The following is a 19,969-nucleotide window of genomic DNA, read 5'->3' as shown; positions in this document are numbered from 1 at the left end:
TTTACTTTTGTCGTGATACCGTGCCACAAGAAAGAATGAAGACAAAAACTTTAAAAAAAGGGAAAAAATAATTTCATTCTTGAAAAAGGTATTGTATCACCAAAAATTTGATTATAAATATTTATTTAAAAAAAAAAAATCCTCCATTGTACTAGCTTTTTAAAGTTAGATTTTATTCAAATTCAAACACTTATAATATATATATATATATATATATATATATATATATATATATACACGCACAGCATTAATAATGGAAAGTACTTACCCTTCTACAGAAGAGTACTGCTTTAGTGAAAACTACCCCATTGTCCACTAGAGTGTCCTACCCACGAAGGAGAGCACATACACATAAAATACATTTATCCACAGACATCATATCTCATTCATAACACACCAGTGTAGACATACTTGGCCTTCGGGAGTAAGACTCCAAAGTCTACATTTATTACTTTTTAATCACTTTAGTCACAAAGACCCTGAACCCTTCCCAATTTCTTGTAGGGCCTTGTGCCTAATTTTGTTGTTTGATAATCTTTTGTTTTTTTTTCGTATTTACAAAATTTTAAAAGCAATAAAATATATAAACAAGATCAAAGTGTAGTATCTGTTCCGGCAGATGCTGCAAGCTATGACTAGCTATGACTAGCAAAGACCAGATGTGGGGGCAACCCCACATGCCTGACCATTAACCAGCTCCCATTTCCCACCTCTCGGGAGCTGGTCCCCTTTTCCCTTTCCCCTCCCTTCACTCCTCACATTAAAAATTGGCCTTGTGCCTAATTTGCTCGGTGGGGGAGCAAATAAATACCATCTGTTCCGGCAGATGCTGCAAGCAAAGACCAGCTATGACTAGCAAAGACCATATGTGGGGGGTAACCCCACATATCTGAACTTGGTCAAGGTAGGGTGATCCCTACGACCACAGTTACTATCCAGCTCCCATTTCCCACCTCTCGGGAGCTGGATCCCCCTTTCCCTCCCCCTCCCTCTCCACATTAAAAAACGGCCTTGTGCCTAATTTGCTCAGTGGGGAAGCAAATAAATAAACAGATGCTGCACTTCAATTTCTTGTTCTCTGTCAGTGGAGGAGAAATCCTTCACGACTGAGACAATTTTTATTTTTGTTCCTTTTCTCCACATTAAAAAACGACCCTGGTGTCTAACTCTGTCCCGTGGGGAGGCATTGTAAATAGGAACACACCAGTGTAGACAGATTTAGGAAGACTCAACACCAAGACCCAAATTAACTGAGAACCTGCCATTACTAATGGGGAAATTATACCACATTTACATGGAGCTGGTCATGTAACTCATTTTTCCCCAGGAAACTGATAACAAAAATACTCAATTCTCTCATAGATAAGATTTATTGTTGGCATTTTTTTAGTGATATTAACAACTTTGAAACGCTGTTATTTTTTTTTTCTGCTACCTTAGCGTTTTTTTTTTTAAAGTTATAAGCTCTTATTGTTATTCATTATATATATATATATATAGAGAGAGAGAGAGAGAGAGAGAGAGATATATATATTAGATCGCCCTTAGGATTAACAGTAAGAGCTTATAGCTCATAAAACAAAACAAAAAAATGCCATGGTAGCGGAAAAAATAATAGCATAGTTTCGAAGTTGTTAATATTGCTTAAAAAAAAAATGCCAACAACAAATCTTAACTTTATAAGCGACAAAAAAAAAAAAAAAAAAAGAAAAAAGTGCATTAAAGTGGTGATCGACTTTTGTACATGGGTAAAGTATCCGAATACAGATATTGATGTCATGAGTTCAATCCTAACCTGTGCTGACGACGGCTAAAAGCCAGAAACACACATATCCATAGGTATACTTTTATGCACGTAAAATTATATATACTTTTAGCCTGTTAAAAACGGGCAAAAGTTATAGACTATTGATTTAGAAGGAGTGCTTTTTGCAAAATTGATGACTGAATATGGTAAAATTTGTGCTCATTTTTCCATGAAATATTAGCCCCTAACCATGTATCGAATGGATACTATAATACTTAGTTTGCTGCACCTTATAACAAAAAAAAAAAATCATAAAATGTGAGCCAGATCGGCGCAGTAAAGACAGACTAAAAGAAATAAAGATATATATATATATATGAGGAAGAGATGGAAAGAGAGAGAGAGACGAATGTATATCCTCCATCAAAGTATTAATTGAGAAAAAAAAAACTTATAAAATAATACCTGAATCGATGAAGTTGTAATATAAATTAAAAAAAAATCAATAAAAAAAAACAACTCAAACTGGAAAGTTTCAAAATCGGACACAAAATTGCACGTGTAGAAAGCAGAAAGAAAAAACATCTCATGGAAATATATTCAAGACTTGTCTGACTTGCGATTTGCTTTCTCAATTCCCCTAAATATATGAAATGGATTTGTCCTGCAGTTTATTTTTACTCACTAACTTTTGTGGTGGAACATACACACACAAGGTAGCTTCCTGTCTAGCCGCACTGATGAGCTGTGAAACAGTACTGTATGTGGATGACTATATATATATATATATATATATATATATATATAAAATAAAAATTACAATTAAATTTACCAAAATGATCCAAGATGGTAAAATTAAAGTATATTATAAATATTAAAGAATTAATATTTATAAAATTATCTCAGCCAGATGTAAAAGCTTGATAAAACCAAATAGGAAATAGAGTTTATAATATGAGCAATAATAATATGAGTTAATAAGATATGTTAAAAAACACTTTGAAATGAGTTAAAAACATATTTAATCTGAAAAGGAAACACTAGATAAATGGATAGTCCTTAATCCGCAGAGTTTCGAAGAAATACTTTCCTTCTCATCAGAGGGTAGGAATTAGCAAAATGCGGGATCGGATTTTGCATGCAGAAGTATTTGATGAAACAACAAGTAAGTCAAAGATCTATTTCTTCTAAACTCAGCGGATTAAGGACTATCCATTTATCTAGTGTTTCCTTTTCAGATTAAATATGTTTTTAACTCATTTCAAAGTGTTTTTTTAACATATTTTATTAATTGTTTGCTCATATATATATATATATATATATATATATATATATATATATATATATATATTAGAGAAAGAGAGGGTAAAATAAAACAAAACTTACCAGACTATCCAGGAATATATATCAACTTTAATTCTGTTTGAAGGAGGATCCAAACGATAGATGATCTTGTAGGTTTGATCCAGTAAGAGAAATAATGTTCGTTATTACAACTCTAGTAATATTAAGAATCCTCGTTCAGCTGGTACTTCCAAATGATAAATGCCAGCAGCAGCAGCAGCTTCAGAACGATAGAAGCTGTGAATGGACAGGTGAGATGGAGAAGATTGGCAGGTAAAGTCAATTAAACACTTCAAACCTGTAGAATGAAGAAAGAGGAGTGAGATGGCAATGTTATTGAAATAGGAATTGAATGAAGAGAATGTATTAAGCATTTTGATTAATATCAGAATAACATAAAAATCTGATAAAATTAAAGAGGATTGGGGGAATGGGGGAGGGGGGTAAATGAGAAATAAAAAGTGATAAGAGAAAAACAAGAGGGAAAATGTAAAAAATAAAAATAAAAGATTAAGTTATAATGATAGACTGACAGAGAAAGAAAACAAAGAGAGGAGATAAAAGATTATATATATATATATATATGGCAGTTAAGGTCACAGAATATTATGTGTTTCATTCTAGTGAGAATTCGTCAGACTTATTCTGTGTAGCTTAATTGTCATATATATTTTCATAACTTACTACCTAGCTCTACCTATGTATTGAGCACTGTTGAAGTAAATACTGAAGATTTATGCATAAAATTATATCCCCGTATAATAATTTGTGATTAAATGAAGTAATCATTCATATATATATATATATGAGAGAGAGATTTGTATGTGTGTATAGATATAGACAGAGAGAAGATAGAAGAAAAAGAGGAAGACGAGAGAGAGACGAGAGAAAGGGGGGAAAGACAAAGCAGAATAGAGAAGCAAATAGAAAAATAAAAAGCAACAACAAAAAAAAAAAAAAAAAGAAAAATAGATGGGGGGGGTAGAAATAACTAAACAATATGGAGTTGAAAAAAAGATTTTTATTTTTCTGTAATTTTAGCAGAAAACAGAAAATATTTAGAGTCAATAAATTAGAAATTAATGTTTTTGAATAAAATGAAAACCGAATCATTTGTTCGACTCATCAGGAAAAAATTCACAAAAGTTTTGTGAAGGTGAAATCGTAAATTTGAATGGAAAATGAAAACGAATCAAACCTCGAACTCTTTAGATAATTTGAAATGAAAACAGAAGTTACAAATAACAAAACGTTTAAAAAATTATACTAATGAATAAAATTTCCAAGAAAAAAAAAAATTAAAAATTCATTATAAATAAAGTCATTTCGAATGGAACTAGTTCTACGAAAAAAAAAAAAAAAAAAAAAAAAAAAAAGCGGAAGATTTTAAATATGAAAATGAAAACTAAAAAAAAAAGTTAATATTTAAAATCTTTTCATTCAATATGAAATAAACAAAATAATTATTAAAGAAAAAACATGAAAACTTTTAGAAAACGTTGGATGCCGGAGAAGGGGTGTTGTAACCATTTAATTCTATGACGAAGAAGGTCTTACTAGAGAAAAAAAAAAAAAAAAAAAATGAAAATATTAAAATAAAACCTTATGATACATTAATCCATCGTTATGGTGAGTGAATCAGCTATCAAATGAATAAATTAATAAGATTTACGCATGACAGAAAGAAAAGAAGGGGAAATATAAGGAGGGGGACAAATGAGAAAGAGGAAAATAAAAAAAAGAAAAAAGAAAAGACAGAGGCGATGAAAGAAAGAGAGAGGCGAAAACAGACATGCAGAGTGACAAAGAGGTGAAAAGAGAGTGACAAAGAGGTGAAAAGAGAGTGACAAAGAGGTGAAAAGAGAGTGACAAAGAGGTGAAAAGAGAGTGACAAAGAGGTGAAAAGAGAGTGACAAAGAGGTGAAAAGAGAGAGACAAAGAGGTGAAAAGAGAGAGACAAAGAGGTGAAAAGAGAGAGACAAAGAGGTGAAAAGAGAGAGACAAAGAGGTGAAAAGAGAGAGACAAAGAGGTGAAAAGAGAGTGACAAAGAGGTGAAAAGAGAGTGACAAAGAGGTGAAATGATGGAAGAGAGAGGGCGGAGATGGAAGAGAGAGGGCGGAGATGGAAGAGAGAGGGCGGAGATGGAAGAGAGAGGGCGGGAAAAGAAGAGAGAGGGCGGGAAAAGAAGAGAGAGGGCGGGAAGAGGAGAGAGGCAGAGAGAAGGTCGGGAAAAAAGAGAGAGAGGGGTGGGAAAAGAAGAGAGAGAGAGGGGTGGGAAAAGAAGAGAGAGAGAGAGAGGGGTGGGAAAAGAAGAGAGAGAGAGAGGGGTGGGAAAAGAAGAGAGAGAGAGGGGTGGGAAAAGAAGAGAGAGAGAGGGGTGGGAAAAGAAGAGAGAGAGAGGGGTGGGAAAAGAAGAGAGAGAGAGGGGTGGGAAAAGAAGAGAGAGAGAGGGGTGGGAAAAGAAGAGAGAGAGAGGGGTGGGAAAAGAAGAGAGAGAGAGGGGTGGGAAAAGAAGAGAGAGAGAGGGGTGGGAAAAGAAGAGAGAGAGAGGGGTGGGAAAAGAAGAGAGAGAGAGGGGTGGGAAAAGAAGAGAGAGAGAGGGGTGGGAAAAGAAGAGAGAGAGAGGGGTGGGAAAAGAAGAGAGAGAGAGGGGTGGGAAAAGAAGAGAGAAAGAGGGGTGGGAAAAGAAGAGAGAAAGAGGGGTGGGAAAAGAAGAGAGAAAGAGGGGTGGGAAAAGAAGAGAGAAAGAGGGGTGGGAAAAGAAGAGAGAAAGAGGGGTGGGAAAAGAAGAGAGAAAGAGGGGTGGGAAAAGAAGAGAGAAAGAGGGGTGGGAAAAGAAGAGAGAAAGAGGGGTGGGAAAAGAAGAGAGAAAGAGGGGTGGGAAAAGAAGAGAGAAAGAGGGGTGGGAAAAGGAGAGAGAAAGAGGGGTGGGAAAAGAAGCGAGAGAGGCAAGAAAAGGGGGATATATTTGTGAGAGTTGTAGAATGATATATATTTCACCTCTCTCTCTCATTAATGTAGAGGGATAGAGAGAGAAAAGAAAAAGAGGGCGGAAGGGGCAGAAAGTCGGTGGGAACGTAAGAGTGGTAAAGAGAAAGAGGGCATGAGAGAGGGAAAGAGGGAGGAAGCAAAATAACGGGAGATACAGTGAGAGAAAGAGAGAGAAAAATAAGAAAGGTAAAAAGAAAAAGAACTTTGGAACAATTCATTTTATAATAAGTCAAAACATGTTTCATCTTTGCTGATTGGCCGACCACTTTCTTAGAATGTGTATAAAGAGTGATGTACAAATACGATATATATTAGAATATCACTACTACTACTATTATTATTATTATTAGTAGTATTAGTACTATTAGTAGTAGTATTATTAGTAGTATTAGTATTATTATTAGTGTTAGTTGTTCGTCGTCAGTTACATAAAAAAGAAAGTAATTAACAATGGAAACTTTGTTAAGTAGATGCTCCAGATGTAAACATTTTGTCGAGTATATTTAAATACAATCACTGTTTACATAGACGACCCGTGACGCTTTGAGTCACAGCTCATCTAGATTCTGTTTGATGACGTTATCCTTTAGTTACTTTATAAAGGATCTTCATGCTAAACAACTTATTTCTTTTCGTGCTAGTCGAAAATCAGTCCGACAGAAACTTTGTTGCCGTCAAGCTGAGATATAGCCCTGTCCAGTCTGAGGAGATCCACTCTTCTGGGCTTTATCTTCTTTGTCACTAATCGCCTGAGGTGCTCCTACAAGCGAATAACGACGGGGTTGCTCAGGCGTATTTGTAGGCTGGAAAATGATAATCCTAGTACACTGGATTTTTAACTTAACCCCTGACCTTGTGTTTAGCTTCCTAGAAAGTTAAATGAAGGAGTTTTGCTAATGTTTGAAACCTGCTCCAATGGAGGACACTATTCTGACGTCATCCAGTGTGCAAGGGGAGAAACGCAATAACAAAAAATATCAGTTTTATCAGTATAGTATCCACTCTTTTCTCAGTTATAGACATTTCATGTAGTATATCTATTATATAAAGAGCCGTTGTGTGTGTGTGTGTGTGTGCCCAGTTCCAAATAAAAATTAAAAAAAAACAAACTATAAAACATCCGCAAAGTTGGTATATTCTTAACTAAAATCTAGAAAAACAAATATCCATTCTTTGACCCAAATCTGTGGAACTAGTCTGGTGCTCGTCCGAGCGTCAATCTATGTCTCCCTCGCCAAACTTTCACTAAAAACACTCTTCTAGCCAGATCCACTACCAATAGTTTCCAACACTGTTTATCTGTGCCTAAACCTAAATGTAGATTCCATGAGCGGAGGTTCTTTCTTAGAACTGCACGCCTGTGGAACTCTCTCCCGCTAGCCTGCTTCCCAGCTGAATACAATCTGTCTTCAAGTCCAATGTAAAGAAGTTCTTGATGAACCGTCCCCCTATGTAATCCAACTTACAAAAATTCCACTACCTATGTTAAAAACGCTATAATCACATTGACTAATGTATACCCATTAACCCTTATCCTCAAGTGGCCTCTGGGCCTTGATAAGTGGTGATTCCCGTGTAAAAAAAATATATATATATATCCACTATACAAGTAGATGACTCATGACCTTTTTAATGCGTAATGTTGTGCTACTTTTATTTTTGTAATTATGACATCAGAAAGGATATTGTTGGAGTCTTCAATTAGTTCGAGTGGATGCCGTTCTGTGGTATCAAGTTTTCTGTGTCTTCCAACTCTGTTTAAGTTTTGGATGACGTCATTCCTTTTTTAACGTCATCTACTGTGCACAGTGACAAACATAAATTACGTCAACAGAATAGATATCTTAATACAGAAATTTATTTTTTACAGTATATGCATATTATGTATAATGTTGATTTTTTTTGTTGTTGTTGATAGTGCTAATGTCTGCATGGCTAATGTTGCTAAACAAACGATTAATTTAGTTCACAGGACTGGGACTAAACAAAGTATACCACAAAGTGAAAACCGAGTCTCTTTTTTAATTTTCTTATCATTTTGTTCAAGCTGAGGATGGAGCATCCTACCAGATGCCAAACATTCACTTGTTAACTCGGATATTTCAACCAAGAGATCTTTTTAAAATTCTGACTTCCCTTTAAGTGCAATTGTTTGAATCTCTCTTGCATTTGGTTCACCGGGTATATTTGCCAGGTAGTTTTTAAAATTCTTTTTCATGAATCCAGTTGCTCATATAATTATTGGAATGATGAAGATCTTCCTAAGATTCCAGTTTCTTTTCATGCCATACATAAGACCTTGGTATTTCGTTATCTTTTCCCTTTTAGCTCTGTTTAACTCAGCATCATTGTGGACACTAACTTCTACTAAGGTTGCTTCTTTCTCCTTGTCCCAAATCACTATTTCAAGTTTTATGGCTCCGTTTTCTCGGTAGCAATTGGATAGTCATAGTAGGTGATGTATGACTTATTTTGGACTTTTTTCTAGTATACTAGCCTAGGTACCCGGATGTTTGACAGTGTGTGTTGAGCAAAAAAAAGTAGTAGGCAGGCAGGCTCGAACCTGTACCGCAAAGGAGAAAAAGAATGTAAAAAGAAAAAAAGAAAAAAAAAAAAAAAGTGATGTTTTTGCTGTGGCGTTCATCGCCAAACCGGAAGTGGTGAAGGTTTAAATTAAGACTAGTCAATTGAAAAGAGGGGATGACTTTTGAAAATATCAGCAAAAAAAGCAAACCCCTCCTTGTAGAAAGGAACCCAGTTGAGAGTGAAGTAATTAATGTTTTTAGCCAACTTTTCAATATTTACCGTCCGAAGGGTCGAGCTTCAAAACGATACTGATCTTGTGAAAATCCATCGCCTCTGTCTAAAGTTTTAGGCAGACATACAAACATACATACATACATACATTTCAACAGACCGGTGAGATTTATATAATAGATGCTCCCAGGATTTGCTGTTGCATTCGATATTCAACTTTTTACAGATCATCTAGTGGAGATATTTACACAATCCATTGTTGGATGGTCGTATTGTAGTCTAGTATAGGATTGAAATGTGTGCATGGAAGCCAAAATTGTAAGAACTCATCTACCAAGTTTCGTGTGTTTGTGGAGCTTTCCTCCTGACTGTTCATCTACTAACTCTTGAAAAAAGCCATTCTTGTAAAAAAAAAAAAAAAAAAAAAAAAAATTGAAGCATGCATGGTCCCTCGTGAACGAGGCATGAAAAAATTCAGCATTGCCCCCCCCCCATTTAGCACCAAAAGTCCCCAGGGGGACGTCAGATCCTGGTGAAAATAAACAAACTGTGCAATTTTAAGCCTTAACATGTAAATTTGAGTTCTGCACCATGCAAAAAAGAAATGACTAAGTCCATCATTTGCCCTCCACCCCCCACCCAATTTAGTCCTAAAAATCCCCAAGGCCTTAATATAGGCAAAACTGCTGATTAGACATACACAGAAAATTTTGGACAAATATGGTAAAATAGTCCCCAAAATGGAGTGTTTTTAAAAAGAGCACCTGGGGAAAACCCAAGAGTTATCGTGAAGTACAAACAAAATTATATAGAAATCAGTTCGTTACAACTTTTCAGAAAGTTTTATAAAAATCCAAGGCATCAATTTTTTTTTTTAATAAACACAAAAGTATCAATTTTAGCCATTTTAACCCGAAAGGCACCGGGGGGGGGGTCACCGGAGTTTTCTAGAAAAATCCGTTCTATTACCTTTTTAATCATGTTTACTGTTTGTGCAAAATTTTTAAAAAATCCCAAAACGTAGTTACCGAGAAAAATGCAGGCAGACAAATGGACGAACAAACAAGGGTCAATTTACAGGTCCACCCTCCTTTTGTCGGTGACCAAAAAATGATTAAAAAAAAAAGGAATGGTAAAAGCATTGCATCCAATTATGCATATTAAATATGATCATCTCAAGCAAAATATAGCAGCAGCAATCTAGTCAGAGAAGCTCTGAATTGTCAAGAATTAGAAGTATTAATCCAGTCAAGATCAGCAGAGTGTAATCCCTTTTCATGTCAAGACGAAAAGAGATCGAGTATATTTTATAAAGTAATTCTAATATCTGATTGGTTCGTTCACATTACCTGATTATAAACAGAATCGTTCAAATCTTTATGGCCATACCCTTTATTGATGGCAAAAATTTTGCAACACTAACAAGGTAACCATATTTCTCTTGTGGCCTTAAAGGACCAAAAATAAATAAGACAACAAGAAGGTAGAGTTAAGAGAATTTATTTACAGCAAGATTCAGAAGTAATGGGTTGTCAGAGACTGCTTCTGGCTTGTCATAGCAACTATCTGTTACTGCCATTAACATAAGCAATGTTGGGAAGAATCCATTGTAGTAATGCAATAAGGTGTGTCTGGTTAATTTCAGTTCGCTGTTTTTATGTCTTCTTATAACTGCCCCCAATTTCCATGAACTGTAGGTTTGTGGAGCTCTCCTTCTGCTGACTGTTTATCTCCTACTTATAGCTCTGATTTTTTTTTCAAGACTAAGATCAATAGGAAACTTTCGTCTTTGCATTAGTCATCTATCTTTTTCTCTTTTAACTCCTACATCAAGTGGCTTCATGCCTTGTTTGGGGCAATTTCCATAGAAATCATAATTTCTTTGCTGTATAAGGCAGCTAAATATGAACGTTAATGCACTAAGCTGCTATTTTTGTTCATATTTTTGTTTGGTAATATTATCCATACAAACAATAGCATTAATAACAAAAAAGTACTTTAACTATATACTAGCTTGGATGCCCAGGTGTTTAGAGGTGGGTGTTGAGCAAAAGAAAAAAAAAAGTGGTAGTAGGTAGGCAGGCTTAAACCCTAACTGCAAAGGAGGAAAAGAATGTGGTGAAAAAATAAATAAAAAAAAAAAAGTGACGTCTTTGCCATTGCGTCCATTGCCAAACCAGAAGTGGCGAAGGTTTAAATTAAGGCTAGACAATTAAAAAGAGGATGACTTTCGAAAATATCGGTGAAAAAAAAAAGCGAACCCCTCCTTGTAGAAAAGGGCCCGGTTGAGGGTGAAAGAATTAATGTTTTTAATCAATTTTTCGATATTTGTCGTCCAAAGGGCCGAGCTTCAAAACGATACCGATCACGTGAAAATCCGTCGCCTTTGACGAAAATTTTAGGCAGGCATACATACATACATTTAAACAGATAGGTGAGATTTATGATACACTAGCGAGGGGTACCCGGCGTTTCCCGGGTGTTTGGAGGTGTGTGTGTGTGTGTGGAAACTCTGGGGGTGGGGTGGGGGTTAAAAAAAAAAAAAAAAAAAAAAAAAGTATGAGGATCGAACCCGAACCGTTGAGGCAAAGTTGTAAATTAAAGTGTGAAAACAAAAACGTGTGACGTTAACGATTGCCCCACCGCGAGATGCTAACGGAAACACGTTTGAATTTATTTCATTACTTGGATTTAGCAGGTGCTCGTTTTAATGAGTTAATGAGGTCAAGTTTGACTGCGGGATAGTATTCATTTACTGCGGAACGCTTTTTTAAAATTTTTTTTCCCCCCCAAGATGTTATAGGAAAAAGACTAACCCACATGCGGCGAGCGACAAATGTTGAATATTTATCTTCCCGAAATCGAGCAAATTAAATAGACAGGCGAGCTTCGTTGTTAACTGTGAGATATTACGATTTATATGCGATATAAAAAGTTTTAAAAAGTTGTGAACCGACCCACCGCTTCTCTGAAAAAAGCCTTTTGTAGACATACAGAAAAAGCGAACACACACACACACATACATTTTCGCTTTTATATTTATAGATTAAATCTATTTGAAACACAGAGTATTTTTATTTTATGTTCAAAATGAATCATTATGATTACTTGCATTCAGTTACAAAAATAACTTTTATTACAATGGTTTAAAGAGCAATCACGATGCAGATTTTTTTTTAAAAATAAATAAACCTATCTATTTATGTTTTATAGATGAATATATCCATGTATGTAAATTCTAATTTTCGATCCATAAAAGCGTTATCGTTAGAAAAACACAGACATGCAAAGCATTTTACGTAGCGTATTGTTAATTAGCCATTGTTCTGTTCTTTTCAATCAAGAATTTTTTTTTCATTTTCTTTGAAGCTTGTAATTCTGGGTATAGAGCAGCCAAACCAGCTGCCAACATTGCCCTGGTTTTTATTGAAACCAACCGAGAGCTCTTTTTAGTATCCTCGCTGTTCCTTTAAGTGCAATTGTCTGGATCTCTTTTACACTTGGTTCACCAGGAATATTAGGTAGGTTCTTCTTCATAAGCCCTGTGGCACCTATAATAACTGGTATGATTGATATCTCCCTATATGGACTCTGGTATGCACGTTTAAATAAATAAGGGTATTTTCACTGTTTGTTTGAAACCATTAAATATATGCATTTATGTAAATTTTTATTTTAGGGCCATAAAATAAAAAAATACAGAAATCCTACATGGAGAAAATTTTGTTTTGTTTGAATCCAGAGTGCTCCTTTTTTGGAGAGCTGGATTTTCCTCCACATTAAAAACCCGGCCTTGTGTCAAACTTTCAATGCAAGTAATCTTTTTATTATTAAGATTTCTTTATTTCTAATTCAACCTATGTATATTTTATTATATGTAACTGTTACATATATTAAGTGACCTTAATAAATAGGACAGAGATAGGAAGTGAATATCAACTGGTTCAAGACATCAAACGGTGAAATGCAAGAGAAAAAAAAAATGTATGTGAAAACGGAAATGCGGAAACATTCGAGGAATAGAATAAGATTTTGTTTCTCAGTGAGAGAACGCCAAGTGTGCCATATATATTTATTACCATCTTCTGCATCAGGCTACACACAGGTGATTAGTAATAAACTAATACTTTCTTAAAGAGTAAGTAAAGCCTGGCAAGGTGAATCGCCTAGGGCTGAACAGAATTATACTTCAGCCTGACAGCAACAAACCAACTGTTGAACCGTTTTGTCACTGCTTAATCAGTATTACAAGATTGATCTAGTGCTCAAAATATCTCAAAAAATGAGCGAGATTATGTATTGCTTACTTATACTTATGACAGCATTCATTCTGGGTGAGTTGAGCCAGCACCAAGTGAATTTGCCGTATAATTAGTCATGATAGTTCATTCAGGTCTGCCCTATGTTGACTCTTCAACATAATTCAAACATTCACGATTCCATCGAAGACGCAAGGGTCGGTCATAGCATTTATAAGCCAGCACACTAGGCGAGGTAATCTCTGGTTTACAAAAATATGCCTGAGCAGCCCCGTCAGCATTTCTGGGTAGCTCAAGCGCCTCCCAAGCTTTACCTTCTCTTGGAGAGGTGGTTATTTTATAGGTAATCGCCTGAATGGTCCTTACTAAGAAATGTCGACGGGTCTGCTCATGCAATTTTTGTAGGCCAGAGTGTGCTAATTCTAGTGCACTGAATTTTTAACTTAACCCCTGACCTTGTGTCTAACCTCCTGGAAAGGTAAATAAAATGAAGGATCTTCCTAATGTCTGAAACCTGTTTTCGTGGAGGACATCTTGTGTGCAAGAGCAGAAACAGAATAAATATCAACAGATTTAGTGGTATCGTAGATTCCTATCCTACTTTGGTGAACCTCCAGAGACTATACCTCATCATGAGCGCCACAAAGCCATCGTTAAATTGATTGCAAAGAATGTATCCTTAATTGGAACGGACACCATGTAGCTCTGAAAATAATGACCAATGTTAAGACTTTGCCAATTTCCATCTCTCTAATTATGTCCGGACATAAAATATAATAAAGAACAAAATGGTTCATGTAAAATCGTTTCCAAGTTGTTTCATTGATTGTATTTAATGATCCAGCCAGACACCGAAACCGGAAGAGTTCACCACTCAACCACCCTGGGTAGAAGCAGCGGACCGGCCAAGTAAGCTTATCTTTTCATTTCACGAGACCAAGCATCATCGTCGTATGCAACAATATACTTAGGTAAACTCTTTTGACATGTTTGACTCGGGAAATAAGTTAGGTAATGAATACCGCCCCGCTTTTCCCAGCATATATTTCTACCAACTTATGCATGCACGCACATTAAACGAAACAGATCCAAATATTTATTGCATGCAAATATGTATACAACAAGGAATAAACGATGCAACATAAATTTTCCATTTTTAATTAAATATTTATTCCCTCATTATATATATATATATATATATATATATATATATATATATATATATAGAACGCTTCGGAATGACATGGCCTAAACAGGTTTCTCCCTTATTCCTATTTCTGTAACTGACTTGATAATGTAATAGAATTCCTATGTAACTTTGTGCTCTTAACTTATTTTCTCTCTCTCATATATATATATATATATATATATATATACACACACACACATTAGCTGTACCCTGCCACGCGTTGCTGTGGCTCAATTTGGTGTAATGGACAATTCTAATAAAAAGAGAAAATGCATGTTTCTTATATTCTTAGTACAGCAATCCACTAAAAAAAAAAAAAAAAGATTGGGGGGGGGGGAATGTAAAAAAAAAAAAAAATGGTACTCTTGCCAAATTGGAAATTGGATCCGGATCCTTGGGAGTTTCCGTCAATTATGGCTTGGACTATCAACAATCAGTGGATTAAACTGAACGTTGCTAAAATGTTGAAACGCTAAATCGAGTTTTTTTGTTTTTTTGTATTAAAAAATGTGTTTTTAATTAGTATTTGGGTGAGGAGGGGGCATTACTATACACAGATTCGAAAAGTTGTCCAAAAACAAATAAATGAAAGCAAAGGTAAGATAATTTACGTTTCTACCCAATTGGATGATTTTTTAGTGTTTTTATTTAATGTAAAATTTTTAATCAGCTCGAAAAACAGTGTTTATCGATGTATCTGAAAAAGACAAATGATCGCGGACTCTGTTGAATATGTTAAGTTTGGGAAAATAAGTTAAAAACTATACAAAACAGTGTCAGAAACCCAAACATATGTTACCGTGACATAGGCTGACATATTCGGTGGGTTTCTGACAGTATTTTGTATAGTTGTTTAGTTTTAACTCATTTTCCCAAACTTAACGTAATCAACAGTGTCCGCCACCATTAGTATTTTTCAAATATACCGATAAGTCGGCTTGAAAAACAGTGTTTAACGTTACATTAAATAAAAAGGGCTTGTATTACTAAACACTAATACGAAAAAGTTGTTGAAAAATAAATATATAACAAATAAATGTTATCAAAGGCAAAATAAGTTACTTTTCTACGTAACTGGATAAGATTTTAGTGTTTTTATTTAATGTAAAATGTTTAATCGGTTTGAAAACATGCAGTGTTTATCGGTATATTTGAAAAATACAAATGGCGGCAGACTGTGTTGAACATGTTAAGTTTGGGAAAATGAGTTAAAACTAAAAAGCTATACAAAATACTGTTAGGAACTCAATATATGTTACCGTGACATAGGCTGACATATTTGGTGGTTATTTAACAGTAATTTGTACAGTTTTTTTTTTTTAGTTTTAACTCATTTTCTTAAACTTAACATGTTTAACAGAGTCTGCTACTATTTGTAATTTTCAAATATAGCGGTAGACGCTGTGTTTTTCTAGCTGAATAAACATTTTACACTAAATAAAAACACTAAAAAATTATCCAGTTTGTTAGAAAAGTAACTTATCTTGCCTTTGATAATATTTGTTATACATTTGTTTTTTGACAACTTTTTTGAATCAATGTGTACAGTAATACAAACCCAATAAAAACACTAAAAATAAAAACAAATATATAACAAGTAAATGTTTTCAAAGGCAAGCTAAGTTACTTTTCTATCTAACTGGATAAGTTAGATAGAAAAGTAACTTATCTTGCCTTTGCCTTAAAAATGAAATTTGGGATGCTTATGTATTTTTGGTGCCGTGCTGAAATAACGTAATTATTTTGAAAGCCATTCTTAATGGAGGAGCTGAGGGTGTTTTATAACTATTCTGTGCTTCCACCTTACAATTAAAAAAAAAAAGATATTGTGAAACTTGAATTTAAACTGGAATATATATATATATATATATATATAAAATTAGCACGGTAGCATCTGCCATCGTATACGTCTGAGAACAATATCTACTGTAAAATTAAACCAAAATTTGGTGCTTATGCGTTTTTGATACAACGCTATTTTTAAATAGTTTTTTCAGGTTAAATTAAAGTTTCACAATATCTTTTTTTTTTTTTAAACTGTAAGGTGTAAGCACAGAATAGTTACAAAACATCCTCCCCATATTAAGAATGGCTTTCAAAATAATAACATTATTATTTCAGCATAGCAACAAAAAATACATAAGTACCAAATATTTTATTTTTATTATTCAATGTTTTTAATTTTAAATCATAAAATAAAACATTTAATCATTGTAATACTACATCTTGCATTATTTTTTTAATTTGTTAAACAACGTGGGCAATTTAATTAAAATTTTAATCACATGATCACGTTTTCAATAATTATGCGATTATATTTTACTCATTTAAAGTTGGTGAAACATGTAAAAAAAACCTTCTGCTCGATACCGGTGTTGACATTTCAGAGTCCCTTTTAGTGATTACCTGGTTTGAGGATATTTGTACAACTAAACGGCAAATCTGCCAAAACTTTTCTGTATTTCACCTAACAATTTCTTTTAATAAAGACAAAGCATTCATATTTTCTAATATAAAAACTTCTGCAAAAAAAAAAAAAAAAAAAAAAAAAAAAAAAAGTGTACTTTTAATTTTGTTAAAGTTTTCTTGGAAAACAAAAAAACTTTAACCTAACAATTTATGGTAAAAAAAAAAAAAAAAAAAAAAAAAAAAAAAAAGCTAAAACAAAACAATCGAATCTTAAATCGGACCTCAATCATGCTTTTTTTCCCCAAGTTAAATTCAACTTTCACAATATCTTTTTTATAATTTCACAGTCTTTTTTTAATAATAAATTGTAAATAATAAATTTTTTTAAAACTAATAACTTGTTAGTTGAAAAAACAGAATAATTATAAAACATCCTTCCCTCTCCATGGTAAGAATGGCTGAAAAATTTTTTTTTTTAATTAAAAAAGATTTCAGCACGTTACCAAAATGCATATGTACCGTGAATTTTCTTCATAAAGAAAAAAGTTGTACTTTCACCTAACAATTTATAGTTTTAATAATAAAGTTCATACTTTCTTATATAGAAACAACTGTTAAAAAAAAAAACGTGTGTTGTCAATTTTGTTAAAATGATTTTACGACAAAGATGGTTTTATTAAGGTTCTTTGACTTATGTTTCAACTCAAAACGCACCTTCTGGCGGACAATTTGTTTTCAATTAAAAAATTGGGAAAATAAACAAATGAATTTAAATTTTAAAAATACAGGACTTTTTTTTTTTCACTTATCAATTAGAGTCGTCAAATCGTAGTGCATGAATTTAAATAACTACCGGAAGTAAAAACCGAATAATCATGCAGAATTGACTTATGAAAAATATTTTTATTAAATTTATAATTTACAATATCAATTTATTTTAATAACAAAACATTCCTCAGTCAAATTGGTAATGTAGAAATATCGTTTTATTGATAACGAACGAACCAAGAATATTTTTTTTTTACACGGTGGTCACCACTTATCAAGGCCCTGAAGCCACTCAGGGATAAGGGTTATTGCAAGTACAGTACGATTTGTGTGTGTGTGTGTGTGTATATATATATATATATATATATATATATATATATATATATATATAGAGAGAGAGAGAGAGAGAGAGAACAAATGATTCACCACTTATCAAGGCCAAAGGCTACTCTAGACTAGATGTTAAGAGGTCTCATTACTTGATTGATCAATAATAGCATGAGAGGATTGGATAAAAATTTGAATATTTATTGACATTGAATTTGTAAACTATCATGTTAAAATCTGCAGAAAAGCAGTCCCATAGTAAGGTTTCACAAATGTGAAGATTTTGAAAAAAATTCCTTTTATGAAATTCTATTTGATGCTTGGCACGTGGAGGAATGAAAAGAAAGTTCTTTACTGCTATTGTATAAGACGAGTTCTTGTGGTGAATGTTTTATACGATAGCAACCCAAGATTAGAGCTCAGTTGATATTATATTCTTATATTTACGTTTTAAGCATCGTGTGTTTTGGGTTTCTTCCCAAAACACATGGTCTCCATTTTATGTTTTCTTGAAAACATAAAAGTAATAATGGCGAAGAAAAAGGCTGAATTTACATGCGCGCACACACACTTGTTCTTATATAGATTGTTGAGGACAAACGTAAAAGAGATATATAGAAATATGTAAAAAGGTGAAAACTGCAGACTTAAAAAAAAAAATTAAAAAAAAAAAGCCTACATCAATGGCCAGATCCAATCGAAATACACTTGTTCCCAAAAGAAACGAAAAAAAAGAAACGAAAAAAGAAACGAAAAAAAAAGAAACGAAAAAAAAAGAAACGAAAAAAAAAAAGAAACGAAAAAAAAAGAAACGAAAAAAAAAGAAACGAAAAAAAAAGAAACGAAAAAAAAAGAAACGAAAAAAAAAAAAAAAAAGAAACGAAAAAAAAAAAAAAAAAAACGGAAAAAAAGAAACGGAAAAAATGGAGAGAAAAAAACAAGGAACAAAAAAAACAAGAAACAAAAAAAAAAACAAGAAACAAAAAAAACAAGAAACAAAAAAAACAAGAAACAAAAAAAACAAGAAACAAAAAAAAAACAAGAAACAAAAAAAAAACAAGAAACAAAAAAAAAACAAAAAAAAAAAACAAGAAACAAAAAAAACAACAAAAAAAAACAAGAAACAAAAAAAAACAAGAAACAAAAAAAACTAGAAACAAAAAAAAAACTAGAAACAAAAAAAAACTAGAAAGAAACGAAAAAAACTAGAAAGAAACGAAAAAAACTAGAAAGAAACGAAAAAAACTAGAAAGAAACGAAAAAAACTAGAAAGAAACGAAAAAAACTAGAAAGAAACGAAAAAAACTAGAAAGAAACGAAAAAACTAGAAAGAAACGAAAAAACTAGAAAGAAACGAAAAAACTAGAAAGAAACGAAAAAACTAGAAAGAAAAAGAAAAGAAATGAAAAATAAAAAGAAACGAAAAAGGCAAAAAGAAAAAAGAAAAGAAAAAAGTAAAAAGAAAAATGTATTTACAATAAGCTTAAGATGTGTCCTCCAATCTTTATGAAAGCCTCTGTCCGTTAGCTCACTTAAGTTTGTAATAGCATCTTCAGTACTAAAAGTGCAAATTGAATGGACGCATGTCACAACATCTCTAAAGAACTGTCAGCCATTTTGTCATACTTGAGCATAAATTTTTTTTTGTCCGTCACACTGATTAATATGGTATTTTCTCTGCTGTCACACTGTAGTTTGAAATAAAACTTGTCACTACTTAAAGATTATATAGCATACGTTTATTGTTTTTAAATAGTATTTTTTTGTCTGGCTTAATTTTGAAATATCATTTCCATTGTTAAACATGCAGATATAATTGAAAACGGGCCCCATTTCTGCTTCTTCCGCTGCTCTTATGATATCAGCTTTGAACTTATTTTCATTGGTGACCAGATGTTAGCAATTTTCCTTTTAAAGTCCGCCGCCGTTCATAACAGTAATTAGCATTAGGCTGGCTTTGATTAATGCCAGCAATTGTTTGTGTTATTTATCACTATGTATACAACCACATAAGTATGAAAGAAAGAAAAAGAAACACATACTTACAGATTGAAAAATATGACACCACGTTTTAGCCTGTTAAAAACAACCAAACATTATAGACCGTTGACTTAAAAGGAGTGCTTTATTGCCAAACTTTATATATATGATATTGTGGTGACTGCATTAATTACTCA

The 19,969-nt window shown here is 33.2% G+C and overlaps 1 protein-coding gene and 1 long non-coding RNA gene across 12 annotated transcripts in view; one reads left to right on the top strand and one right to left on the bottom strand.

Annotated features, from left to right (window-relative positions):
* LOC145252590 (cysteine and glycine-rich protein 1-like) overlaps positions 1–19,969 on the bottom strand; it is a 390,115-nt gene that overhangs the window by 196,798 nt on the left and 173,348 nt on the right. For 9 of the 11 annotated variants that reach the window (XM_080112259.1, XM_080112264.1, XM_080112265.1 and 6 more), the window contains one exon: positions 3,134–3,389. The gene's annotated coding sequence lies outside the window, so the exon portion shown is untranslated. Of the gene's footprint in view, positions 1–3,133; positions 3,390–4,693; positions 4,910–19,838; positions 19,869–19,969 lie in introns of those variants that run through there. The other 2 variants (XM_080112263.1, XM_080112268.1) reach the window with 2 other exon arrangements.
* The window catches only part of LOC145252593 (uncharacterized), a 41,978-nt gene continuing 33,394 nt past the window's right edge, over positions 11,386–19,969 (top strand). The window contains exon 1 of the long non-coding RNA XR_013863624.1: positions 11,386–14,008. This is a non-coding gene — a long non-coding RNA (uncharacterized LOC145252593). The remainder of the gene's footprint in view (positions 14,009–19,969) is intronic.

Source organism: Euprymna scolopes, chromosome 29, assembly GCF_053919585.1.
Source record: "Euprymna scolopes isolate OS-2025 chromosome 29, ASM5391958v1, whole genome shotgun sequence".
Classification (NCBI taxonomy): domain Eukaryota; kingdom Metazoa; phylum Mollusca; class Cephalopoda; order Sepiida; family Sepiolidae; genus Euprymna; species Euprymna scolopes.
The sequence above is the reverse complement of the archived record's forward strand: the minus strand, read 5'-3'. Positions and strand labels throughout refer to the sequence as shown.